Here is a 13,249-nt window from a genome sequence, read left to right as displayed (position 1 = left end):
TACAGTATGAGGTTTCAATTGTTAGGAGAGGTCATGGGAGGGTTTGGAACAAAAAAGTGTTGTAATCTCTTTATACTTTGAAAGGATTACCATGGTTTCTGTATCATAAATAGATCACAACTAATGTTGCAATGGATGATGGTGAGTCTACCTTTTAAAAACATACTTTTTGGGGGGATTATTCCAAAGTTATAGTGTAGAGAGGTAAAGCTGGAATTATTTACTTTTAAGTAGAAATTTGTTTTGAGAATTAATGAGGATATATTTGTCAATAGCTTAACAACAATTCCTGGTACAAAGGGAATGCTAAATATAAGTATATATCACATACTTGTAAAAATCATCTTTTCAAGTGGGCAAGTTTGGAGACACTGTATCTAGACAATTTGCTTAACTAGAGATACACAGTTGCCAGCCTCGAATGAACTCTTGGAATTATCCAACAATTAAATTATGTATTATTCTTATTCTCTTTTACTCTTCAACTTTTCTTGCTTTCTTAATTCTCCTAAACATATTTACCTTTTCAACTATCTGATAACCTCACTATATGCTCCTTGGGGGTGGGTGGGATTGTAATAATTGCTAACCCATATTAAACACATTGTACTAGGAACTGTTGGAAGTATCTTTCATTACTTTTCTTAACAACCTCCTAAATGAGATTCTATTTTTATTGCTACTTAACCAGTGAGGAAATTGACAGAGAGGCATAAGTAACTTTCCCAGAGTCACACAGCTAGTAAGAGGCAAAGCAGGAAATTCAGACTCAGGCAATTTGACCCCAAAGCCCCTCTCTCTTAATCATTCCTTTCTCAACACAGATTTGAAGATCTATCAGCAACAGTACTTTCTGCAGGATTCCTATTCCCAGCAAAGTCTAGCCCCTCTTCATACTCCTGGATCTTGTCTCCTCTATTATTTATCTCTGTTTCTTCAGCTCTCACTCTCCAATGGTTCATCCTCATCAATATTCACACATGCTCTAGTAATTTGCATATCTACAAATCCCTCCTGTTAAGCAGAAAATTTTTTACTTTCTTTCAAGGCAATCCTCTTAAAATATCTGTGAGCCGACGACATCTGATTCTTCAATTCCTATGTTTTCTATTACAAATGAATTTTCAATTTGCCACCTAATAGTGAATAACTTCATGTTACATTGTAGAAAAATCCAGAGTTCCTTTCTTTGCCATCCCTGAATTTTCAGAGGAACTACTCTTAAGAATTTGATGTTTATCCTCCCAGATTTTTCTCTACAATCTTTATATATTTGTAAATGTGTGTATATCTATACCTCTATCTATCTATCTATCTATCTATCTATCTATATATATATATATATATAAAATATGCAAATATCTCCTAGTAAATATTTAAGATTTAACAGGTCTGGTTGAACTTAATTAGAATATATATAGGTTTAGATGAATTATATCATATTCTACATAGCATGTGTTTTATTTTTTTAACACCTTTATTGGAGCATAATTGCTTTACAATGGTGTGTTAGTTTTTGTTTATAACAAAGTGAATCAGCTATACATATACATATATCCCCATATCACCTCCCTCTTGCGTCTCCCTCTCACCCTCCCTATCCCACCCCTCTAAGTGGTCAAAAAGCACCAAACTGATCTCCCGGTGCTATGCGGCTGCTTCCCACTAGCTATCTATTTTACATTTGGTAGTATTTATAAGTCCATGCCACTCTCTCACTTGGTCCCAGCTTACCCTTCCCCCTCCCCATGTCCTCAAGTCCATTCTCTATGTCTACAACTTTTTTCCTGTCCTGCCCTTAGGTTCTTCAGAACCTTTTTTTTTTTTCTTTTTAGATTCCATATATATGTGTTAGCATACAATATTTGTTTTTCTCTTTCTGACTTACTTCACTCTCTATGACAGTCTTTAGGTTTATCCACCTCACTACAAATAACTCAGTTAAGTTTCTTTTCTCTTTTTTTTTTTTGGAATTTTATTTTATTTATTTTTTTATACAGCAGGTTCTTATTAGTTATCCATTTTATACATATTAGTGTATATATGTCAATCCTAATCTCCCAATTCATCACACCACTACCCCCTCCATGCCACTTTCCCACATTTGTGTCCATAAATTTTGTTTCTTTTTATGGCTGAGTAATATTCCATTGTATATATGTGTCACCCCTTCTTTATCCATTCATCTGTCGATGGACAATTAGGTTTCTTCCATGTCCTGGCTATTGTAAATAGTGCTGCAATGAACATTGTGATACATGACTCTTTTTGAATTATGGTTTTCTCAGGGTATATGCCCAGTAGTGGGATTGCTGGGTCATATGGTAGTTCTAGTTTTCGTTTCTTAAGGAACCTCCGTACTATTCACCATGGTGACTCTATCAATTTACATTCTCACCAATAATGCAAGAGGGTTCCCTTTTCTCCACATCCTCTCCAACATTTATTGTTTGTAGATTTTTTGATGATGGTCATTCTGCGCCGTGTGAGGTGATACCTCATTGTAGTTTTGATTTGTATTTTTCTAATGATTATTGATGTTGAGCATCCTTTCATATGTTTGTTAACAATCTGTATATCTTCTTTGGAGAAATGTCTACTTAGGTCTTCTGCCCATTTTTAGACTGGGTTGTTTGTTTTTATGATATTGAGCTGCATGAGCTGCTTGTAGATTTTGGAGATTAATCCTTTGTCAGTTGCTTCATTTGCAAATATTTTCTCCCATTCTGAGGGTTGTCTTTTGGTCTTGTTTATGGTTTCCTTTGCTGTGCAAAAGCTTTTAAGTTTCATTAGGTCCCATTTGTTTATTTTTGTTTTTATTTCCATTTCTCTAGGAGGTGGGTCAAAAAGGATCTTGCTGTGATTTATGTCATAGAGTGTGCTGCCTCTGCTTTCTTCTAAGGGTTTATAGTGTCTGGCCTTACATTTAGGTCTTTAATCTGTTTTGAGTTTATTTTTGTGTATGGTGTTAGGGAGTGTTCTAATTTCATTCTTTTACATGTAGCTGCCCAGTTTTCACAGCACCACTTATTGAAGAGGCTGTCTTTTCTCCATTTTATATTTTTGCCTCCTTTGTCAAAGATAAGGTGACCATATTTGTATGGGTTTATCTCACGGCTTTCTATCCTGTTCCATTGATCTATATTTCTGTTTTTGTACCAGTACCATGGTGTCTTGATTACTGTAGCTTTGTAGTACAGTCTGAGGTCAGGAAGCCTGATTCCTCCAGCTCTGTTTTACTTTCTCAAGATTGCTTTGGTTATTTGGGGTCTTTTGTGTCCATACAACTTGGGAAATTTTTTGTTCTAGTTCTGTGAAAAATGCCATTGGTAGTTGGATAGGGATTGCATTGAATCTGTAGATTGCATTGAGTAGTATAGTCATTCTCACAATGTTGATTCTTCCAATACAAGAACATGGTATATCTCTCCACCTGTTTGTAACATCTTTAATTTCTTTCATCAGTGTCTGATAGTTTTCTGTATACAGGTCTTTTGTCTCCTTAGGTAAGTTTATTCCTAGGTATTTTATTCTTTTTTGTTGCAATGGTAAATGGGAGCGTTTTCTTAATTTCACTTTCAGATTTTCCAGCATTAGTATATAGGAATGCAAGAGATTTCTGTGCATTAATTTTGTATCCTGCTACTTTACCAAATTCATTGATTAGCTCTAGTAGTTTTCTGGTAGCATCTTTAGCATTGTTTATGTATAGTATCATGTAACCTGCAAACAGTGACAGTTTTAATTCTTCTTTTCCAATTTGGATTCATTTTATTTCTTTTTTGTCTCTGATTGCTGTGGCTAACACTTCCAAAACTATGTTGAATAATAGTGGTGAGAGTGGGCAACTTTGTCTTCCTCCTGATCTTAGTGGAAATGGTTTCAGTTTTTCACCATTGAGAACGATATTGGCTGTGGGTTGGTCATATATGGCCTTTATTATGTTGAGGTAAGTTCCCTCTATGCCTAATTTCTGAAGGGTTTTTATCATAAATCGGTGTTGAATTTGGCTGAAAGCTTTTTCTGCATCTTTTGAGATGATCATATGGTTTTTCTCCTTCAGTTTGTTAATATGGTTTATCACATTGATTGATTTGTGTATATTGAAGAATCCTTGCATTCCTGGGATAAACCCCACTTGATTATGGTGTATGATCCTTTTAATGTGCTGTTGGATTCTGTTTGCTAGTATATTGTTGAGGATTATTGAATCTATGTTCATCAGGGATATTAGCCTGTAGTTTTCTTTGTTTGTGACATCTTTGTCTGATTTTGGTATCAGTGTGATGGTGGCCTCTAAGAATGAGTTTGGGAGTGTTCCTCCCATTGTTACATTTTGGAAGAGCTTGAGAAGGATAGGTGTTGGCTCCTCTTTAAATGTTTGACAGAATTCTCCTGTGGGGCCATCTGGTCCTGGGCTTTTGTTTGTTGGAAGATTTTTAATCACAGTTTCAATTTCAGTGCTTATGACTGGTCTGTTTCTTTTTTCTGTTTCTTCCTGGTTCATTCTTGGAAGTTTGTGCTTTTCTAAGAATTTGTCCATTTCTTCCAGGTTGTCCACTTTATTGGCATATAGTTGCTTGTAGTAATCTCTCATGATCCTTTGTATTTCTGAAGTGTCAGTTGTTACTTCTCATTTTGCATGGAATATCTTTTTCTATCCCCTCACTCTCAGTCTGTATGTGTCCCTATGTCTGAAGTGGGTCTCTTGTAGACAGCATACATAGAAGACTAAAAGAAGTCTCTCTTGTTTTTGTATCCATTCAGCCAGTCTATGTCTTTTGGTTGGAGCACTTAAGCCATTTACATTTAAGGTAATTATCGATATGTATCTTCCTATTAACATTTTCCCAATTGTTTTGGGTTTGTTATTTTAGGTCTTTTCCTTCTCTTATATTTCCTGACTAGAGAATTTCCTTTAGCATTTGTTGTAAAGCTGATTTGGTGTTGCTGAATTCTCTTAGCTTTTTCTTCTCTGTAAAGATTTTAATTTCTCTGTCAAATCTGAGTGAAATCCTTGCTGGGTAGAGTAATCTTCATTGTAGACTTTTCCCTTTCATCATTTTAAGTATGTCCTGCCACTCCCTTCTGGCTTGCACAGTTTCTGCTGAAAGATCAGCTGTTAACCTTATGGGGATTACCTAGTATGTTATTTGTTGCTATTCTGTTGTTGCTTTTAATATTTTTTCTTTGTATTTAATTTTTGATAGTTTGATTAACATGTGTCTTGGTGTGTTTCTCTTTGGATTTATACTACATGGGACTCTCTGTGCTTCCAGGACTTTATTAACTATTTCCTCTCCCATACTAGGGAAGTTTTCAACTATAATCTCTTCAAATATCTTCTCATTCTCTTTTCTTTTCTCTTCTTCTTCTAGGAACCCTATAATTCGAATGTTGGTGCATTTAATATTGTCCCCGAGGTCTCTGAGACTGTCCTCAATTCTTTTCATTCATTTTTTCTTTATTCTGCTCTGCAGAAGTTATTTTCACTATTTTATCTTCCAGGTTACTTGTCCGTTCTTATGCCTCGGTTATTTTGCTATTGATTCCTTCTACGAAATCTTTAATTTCATTTTTTTGTGTTGTTTTTCGTTGTGTTTTTTGCTCTTTAGTTCTTCTAGGTCCTTGTTAAACGTTTCTTGTTTTTTCTCCATTCTATTTCCAAGATTTTGGATTATCTTTACTATCATTACTCTGAATTCTTTTTCAGGGAGACTGCCTATTTCTTCTTCATTTGTTTGGTCTGGTGGGTTTTTACCTTGCTCCTTCATCTGCTGCTTATTTCTCTGTCCTCTCATTTTGCTTAACTTACTGTGTTTGGTGTCTCCTTTTCTCAGGCTACATGTTCGTAGTTCCCGTTGTTTTTGGTGTCTTCCCTCAGTGGGAAATGTTGGTTCAGTGGGTTGTGTAGGCTTCTTGGTGGAGGGGACTAGTGCCTGTGTTCTGGTGGATGAGGGTGGATCTTGCCTTTCTGGTAGGCATGACCACATCTGGTGGTGTGTTTTAGGGTGTCTGTGAACTTATTATGATTTTAGCAGCCTCTCTGCTAATGAGTGGGTTTGCATTCCTGCCTTGCTAGTTGTTTGGCATAGGGTGTCCAGCACTGCAGCTTGCTCGTCATTGAGTGGAGCTTGGTCTTAGCGTTGAGATGGAGATCTCTGGAAGATCTTCCCCCATTTGATATTACATGGGGCTGGGAGGTCTCTGGTGGACCACTGTCATGAACTTAGCTCTCCCACCTCAGAGGCTCAGACCTGACACCTGGCCAGAGCACCACAAGCTTTTCAGCCATTTGGCTCAGAAGAAAAGGGAGAAAAATAAAGAAAGAAAAAATTGAAAAATAAAATAAAATAAGTTATTAAAATAAAAAAAATTTAAAAATTATTAAAAGTAAAAGATAAAAAAGTAACAAAAAAAGAAAGAAAGAAGAGAGCAACCATACCAAAAAACAAATCCTCCGATGATAACAAGCATTAAAAACTATACAACAACAACAACAAAAAACAACAGACAGAACCCTAGGACAAATGGTAAAAACAAAGCTATACAGACAAAATCACAGAAAGCATACACATACACACTCACAAAAAGAGAAAATGGAAAAAAAAGTATATATATATAAAAGAAAGGAAGATAGCAACCAAATCAATAAACAAATCTACCAATGATAATAAGCTCTAAACAGTAAACTAATATAAACATGAAACCAGAAACAAATTAGATGCAGAAAGCAAACCCTAAATCTACATTTGCTCCCAAAGTCCACAGCCTCAATTTCGGGATGATTCATTGTCTCTTCAGGTATTCCACAGATGCAGGGTTCATCAAGTTGATTGAGGAGATTTAATCCGCTGCTCCTGAGGCTGCTGGGAGAAATCTCCCTTTCTCTTCTTTGTTGGCACAGCTCCTGGGGTTCAGTTTTGGATTTGGCCCTGCCTTTGCGTGTAGGTCACCTGTGGGTGTCTTTTCCCCACCCAGAGAGGATGGGGTTAAAGTAGCAGCTGATTAGGGGGTTCCAGCTCACGGAGGCTGTGGGGAAGGATGGTTACAGGATGCAGGGCAAGTCTGTGGTGGCAGAGGCCACTGTGATGTTGCAACAGACTGAGGCGTGCTGTGTGTTTTCACAGGGAAGTTGTCCCTGGATCACGGGACCCTGGCAGTGGCAGGCTACACAGTTTCCCGGGAAGGTCTCAGGCTGGTGAGTGCTGGTCAGCACTGATCCTCCGTACGGGAATCTCTCCACTTTTACCCTCTGCACCCCATTTTCTGTGCTCTCTTCATGACGCCAAAGCTTCGCCCCCACCCACCCCCATCTCCGCTAGTGAAGGGGCTTCCTAGCGTGTGGAAACTTTTCCTCCTTCACAGCTCCCTCCCAGAGGTGCAGGTCCCGTCCCTGTTCTGTTGTCTCTGTTTTTCCTTTTTTCTTTTGCCCTACCCAGTTATGTGGGTAGTTTCTTGCCTTTTGGGAAGTCTGAGGTTTTCTGCCAGCGTTCAGTAGGTTTTCCACATGTAGATGTATTTTTGATGTATTTGCGGAGAGGAAGGTGATCTCCAAGTCTTACTCCTCCCCCATCTTGAAGGTCCCTCTCTACATAGCATGTGTTTTGATATGTGGTAACAGATATCCATATCCATCTGTTTAGTTTAAAAAAATGTTTAACAATTCTTTGCTCATTTGCTTTGCTATATGAATTTAAGAATAAAGTTCTCAGCTTCCATGAAAAAAATCCAATTGTAATTTTGATTTTGAGTGCATTTTATTGAAATTTATAGATTAATTTAGGGGCATTTAACAACCTAACAATATTGAGTCTTTCTGCCCACAAGCATGTTGTGTCTCCCTAAGGAGTCATGTGTATTTTACTTCCTTTATAAAGGTTTATATCTTTTTCTGTTAATGTCTTACACAATCCTTGTTTGGTTTCTGGCCTCTATGACTTCATTCTGTTATACATCTTCTTAGCCAAGGACTTGAAAATATCACATTTTTAAAGTAATTTTAGATACTATCTACCCATATCCAGTCCAACACAGGATCAAAACCAAACGTTTGCAGGCATTTCAAACCACATGAGGTTGGTATGCACTTGGACCAGTCTACAGAAATTTCTCTTGATATGACCAGTGATGGCCACCATATTGCAAAGCATAGTTGATAATGTTCATTTATCTTCCCAGTTCCACTTGATACAGATGATCTTCCAGCCTTTTAAAATACCTTAATCTGCCTTTCATGACATTTTATTCTGACTTTCCTAAAAAAAACGAAAAACAAAAAAACTGCCTCTCTTTCTCAGTCACATTTTTCCCATATTATTTTCCCATCTGGTCTGTAAGTATTAGAATTTTTCAGAACTCAGTCCTGGGAACTATTATTTTCTCTAACTGTGGTCTTTAAGGAGGGATCACTCCTATCTCCATGCTTTACTTGTCATCTATATCCCATGACTCTGAAATTTGTATCTGCAGTACCTTTATTTCTCCTATTTTTCACAATTACACTATGCACAGCCTCTTCCTTGTATTCACTTGAATACATCACCATACCCTAAACTTCAGGTATCTAAAGTTGAATTCATCATTACATCACCACATTTCAGTCCCTCCCACACTCTCCTCCTTCACCTCACCTCAAAGTTCTACTTTGTGCTGATGCTCAGAATGGTTTCCTCTCTTCCTTGTGCAGCAGGGGCTAGAAACCTGTATACCACTGTGATGGTTAATTTGATGTCAACTCAACCAAACCACTAAGTGCCCAGATATTTGGTCAAACACTATTCTGAGTGTTTCTGTGAAGATGTATTGGATGAGATTAACATTTAAATCTAAACTGCATAAAACTGATAACCCTTCCTAATATGGGTGGACCTCCTCCAAGCAGTCCAATGACTAAATAAAACAAAAAGACTGACTCTACCCTAAGTAAGAGAGAATTCCTCTTGCCTGACAGCCTTCTGGCTGGGACATCAGCTTTTTTCCTGCCTTTCAACTCAAAGGACACATCTGCTCTCCCTGGCCTTATGCTTGCAGCCTTCAGAGTTGAACCACCCATCTGCTTTGCTGGCTCTCAGACCTTCAGACTCGGATGAAAAGTAAGTCATTGGTTCTCCTGGGTGTCAAGCTCATGAACTTGACTCACCTGCACATCTTGGAACTTGCTATACTTTATAATCACGTGAACCAATTCCTTTTAATAAATCATATATATGTATGTGAAAATCCATACCAATATACATTCTATTGTTTTCTTAAGAATTCTGACTAAACCAACCACATTTCCCAGACTCCCTTGTCAGCATGATTTTTTTTTATTTTAACAACAATAATAAGCATTAAAAGGAGATTTGAAAAGGGGAAACAAAAACATCGTATTTTACAGCAGGAGCTAAATCAGGTATGAATGTGGAAATAAACAAAGGCTACCCAAATAAGAACAAGCAAAAGCTATTTATTCAGAGCTTGTTATAGCAAGAGAGTCAGAACCTTCCATGCATTTGGCAGAGACTTAAAAACAGGAAAAGGAGTGGGGAAATTGTCTAGTGGAAAAAAGGGAAGGCTTCAGGTTTGCTCTCATTAGAAGCTGTGAGCATGGGAAAGCTGCAGTGTTAACTGGAAATCTCAACTTTAATATTTTTCATAAATTGTTCATTAGGATCACAAATACATATTTCCTGTTTAGTTCTGGTAATTAATTACACATTAATGAAGTTCTACATTTTATTAAGTAGCTAATATTATTAGCTTTTTATATATCTTTTTAATTAAAAACTTATAACATTTCTCTTTTTAAAAGTGTTTTCAGCATAAACTATAAAAATAGCACCTGTAAATATTAACTTGAGGGGGGTGAATGCAATTAATAAATTTCTGAGATTTTTTTTTTTTAATCCAAAACCAAACCCTAACAAAAAGGAAAGATATTTGGAAATCTTAGAAAATAGAGGTAGGAAATATCTGTTGGTAATGTTGGTTCTAAAGCTTACTAGTACACCTCCATCTAGGACTGTGGGGAGAGGATGCATTAGAGTCATTCCTGATCATTCTGTTTGTTAGACCTGTGCTCCCAGGCAGCAAAATTTTATAAATAATCCTCATTTTCTCTTTCTGAAATCTGGGCTATTTTGCTGGAATTTTCACTTTTCCACATTTAACTGTAAGGTGCTCTTGATATATAGATTGATAAAACAAGTGACAAATGTGATATTACAGTGCTTTTTGAACTAATGCATCAGAGACTGTAGCTGTAATACTTCATGTTTTGATCTAATCTTGAAGAAAGGCTAAATCAGAAAAAGAAGAATTAGAGATAATTAATTCACCACAGCATGGCGGAACAAAGCAAGTACTCTCACACCATGTACCATAATAGGGGTACAAACAATTTAGGATCAAAGAAAAATATTATGGCTTTAGATCATTTGATTTAACAGGACTATGAAGGCCTTAAGATACATACTAGAATAAATATGAACACCATTATATTTTGAGTTATAATACTGACTACAATCTCAGGATTTTTATTTTAAATTATTTTTTGAATTTGTTCATTTTTTTCTTAAGCAAATCATTATATATAACAAAATTTTTTAAAGTTTTTATTTTATTTATTTATTTTTGGCTGGGTTGGGTCTTTGTTGCTGAGTACAGGCTTTCTCTAGTTGTGGCAAGCTGGGGCTAGTCTTCATTGCAGTATGTGGGTTTCTCATTGTGGTGGCTTCTCTTGTTGCGGAGCACAGGCTGTAGGTGCACGGGCTTCAGTAGTTGTGGCACACGTGCTCAGTAGTTGTAGCACATGGGCTTAGTTGCTCCACGACATGTGGGACCTTCGAGCTCAAACCCATGTCCCCTGCATTGGCAGATGGATTCTTAACCACTGCACCACCAGAGGAGCCCTTTAGGTGAGTTAATTAAATTGAGGGTTTTTTTTCCATAAAATCAAAAAAGTACCAACTTTTTAAGTCTTAAAAAACTCTAATTTTGTTTCTTATGAATTTTGCATAAAATGGTAATAGAAATGATAGTAATAATAAGAAAAATGTACTTATATAGAGTGCTTAATAAGTGCCTAGTATAGTTAAGCATTTTACGTGTATTAATTCATTTAATATGTCACACAACATCTTACACAAAGTTAACCAGTTCCATCCTAGGTCATGATAAATCATATCATCACATCGGATCTTATTAATTGTGTTAATTAAGGTATAAAAATCAAGATGTTTTCAACCTTATTGATGAAACAAAAGGTTAACATATCATTTGGTTCTGATAGTGGCTCTTAATTGGATGGCTCGAGTCCATTTAGCCTCCTTGTCTTTCAGTCAGAATCTGGTGGCACCGGTGGATTCCCACCCCTGGCACAGGTTCAGGGTTCACAGGCGCATGCCAACCTGGGTGCCAACACTGAGCAGCATGCATAGGACCAAGAGTGAGTGGATCCTCTCCTGGCTTTAGTATTCGTGCTGGTTTTTACTGGTTGTCTTGTTGCCCCTATCCACTTGAAACTGTGATATAATGCTCCTATCTGCATCCTAGAACTTGATTGTTTCCTCCAACATAATCTGAATTTTGAGATTCAAGCCTTCAGGTAGCTCCACCTTTCTGGTTCTGTCAGACTCTAGTGAACTCCCAGATGCGACGTTTTATATTCCTGTTTTCATCCAGTCAATCACAGAAGCCCAGCTCGACTGCTGAATTCAGTGCTGTCCTTTGTTTTTTGTTCACTCGTTCAGCTGCTGTGAAGCATTTATGAAGCACCCTTTGTATAACTCACACCATGTTAAGTGTGGCAAATGCAATAGTGATAACATAGTCATTGTTCCATGTCTCTTGAACATATAATGGAGAAACTCCTGCTCATTTCCCCTTAACTGGAGGATTTTGATTTCTGTCAGATTTCCTATCCTGAACTCTACTAGCATTCGTTGTTCATTTCCTGATCAAGGGCCAATAAAATGTCATAAGCTTAAGGGTTTTAAAATAGCTGAATCAAATTGTAGTAAGTTATCCACACTTTTCATTGTGCCATAAGAAACACAGATTGGCCATGTATATTTCTAAGGCAGAGGAAATCTAAAAAATTAAAATTCTATCTTTCATTAGTGTTCCTAAAAATGGAGAGGCTGAATATCTTAACTAGCATATTGGAAGTTTGGAGGCAATCTAGTTCCTTTATTTCTCTAGGAAATATATTTATTGGAATTTTCAAAAGGAGATATGTGAGACAGACAATTTTTAATTGTGAGCAAAAAGAAGAAAATTTATTATTGCCTTAGTAAATTTTGCCCTTGCCCAAGCACTTTAAGTATACCATCTCCTTTAGAATGCAGTGGGAATGCATGGTGTTTTTCCAGCCTTTCCTTTTCATGTACCAAGAAACAGAGTTGTAAAGCAGATACGTAACAGGGCTGAGGTTAACTAAGTGATGCTCTCAAGATGGCACATATGTTTTATTACCTGAAAATAAAGTAACGAGGCATGGGAAATGAAGAGCAAGAATCCACTTTAATTCTTGGAGTGACATAAAAATTCTCGTTCCATAAGCTTCTTTAAAAATGTCCATTTTGTAACTTACAGTTTAAACCAAGGCTGCGCTAACTCTTCTTAGAGAGTATATGTCATAGGCTCTGTGCCATGTGTCTCTGCCGCAACATTCAACTCCTGTTGTAGCTCAAAACAGCCCCGGGAAACAAGTCAACTAATGGGCTTGGCTGTGTCCTGAGAAACTTTATGTACAATATAAGTGGTGGGCTGGAATTGGCCCAGGGCCCATGTAGTTGGCCTACCTCTTTAGAGCTGGATCGAATATTATGGGAGTTTAAAATTTGATAAACATTGAGAAATTCTTCTCTCAAAAGACTGCATCCATTGGCCCACCAAACAAAGTTATTTGCAGCCTCTTCTCATTTTAAATGTCACCTGGCAAGTGATGAGACTATTGCCGATAACTTGAATATATTCGTTTTAGTTCCTTTGTAAAAATAGAAGCCTCGGTTAAAGCTTAGGTTTTAATGATTTGGGCGTGAGACACAAACCCAACGCAGTGAGACTGAGGAAAAATGTGAGGCAGGGGAAGGTAAGAAGCAAACACAAGAAGGTGTGTTCCCAAGGTGGCTTCTCTGTCATAAAGAAAATGCATTTCAGACTCAAAAGGACACCCTGGAGAGGGTGTACAGAAGAAATCTTTGCTTTGGTGTATTTCTTTGGAGGAAGTAACAGAAAGCTAATTTATTAGTCAGTCCTGCTT

The sequence above is a fragment of the Balaenoptera borealis genome, assembly GCF_965194805.1.
Source record: "Balaenoptera borealis genome assembly, chromosome: 9".
In the NCBI taxonomy this organism is placed as follows: Eukaryota; Metazoa; Chordata; class Mammalia; order Artiodactyla; family Balaenopteridae; genus Balaenoptera; species Balaenoptera borealis.
The sequence above is the reverse complement of the archived record's forward strand: the minus strand, read 5'-3'. Positions refer to the sequence as shown.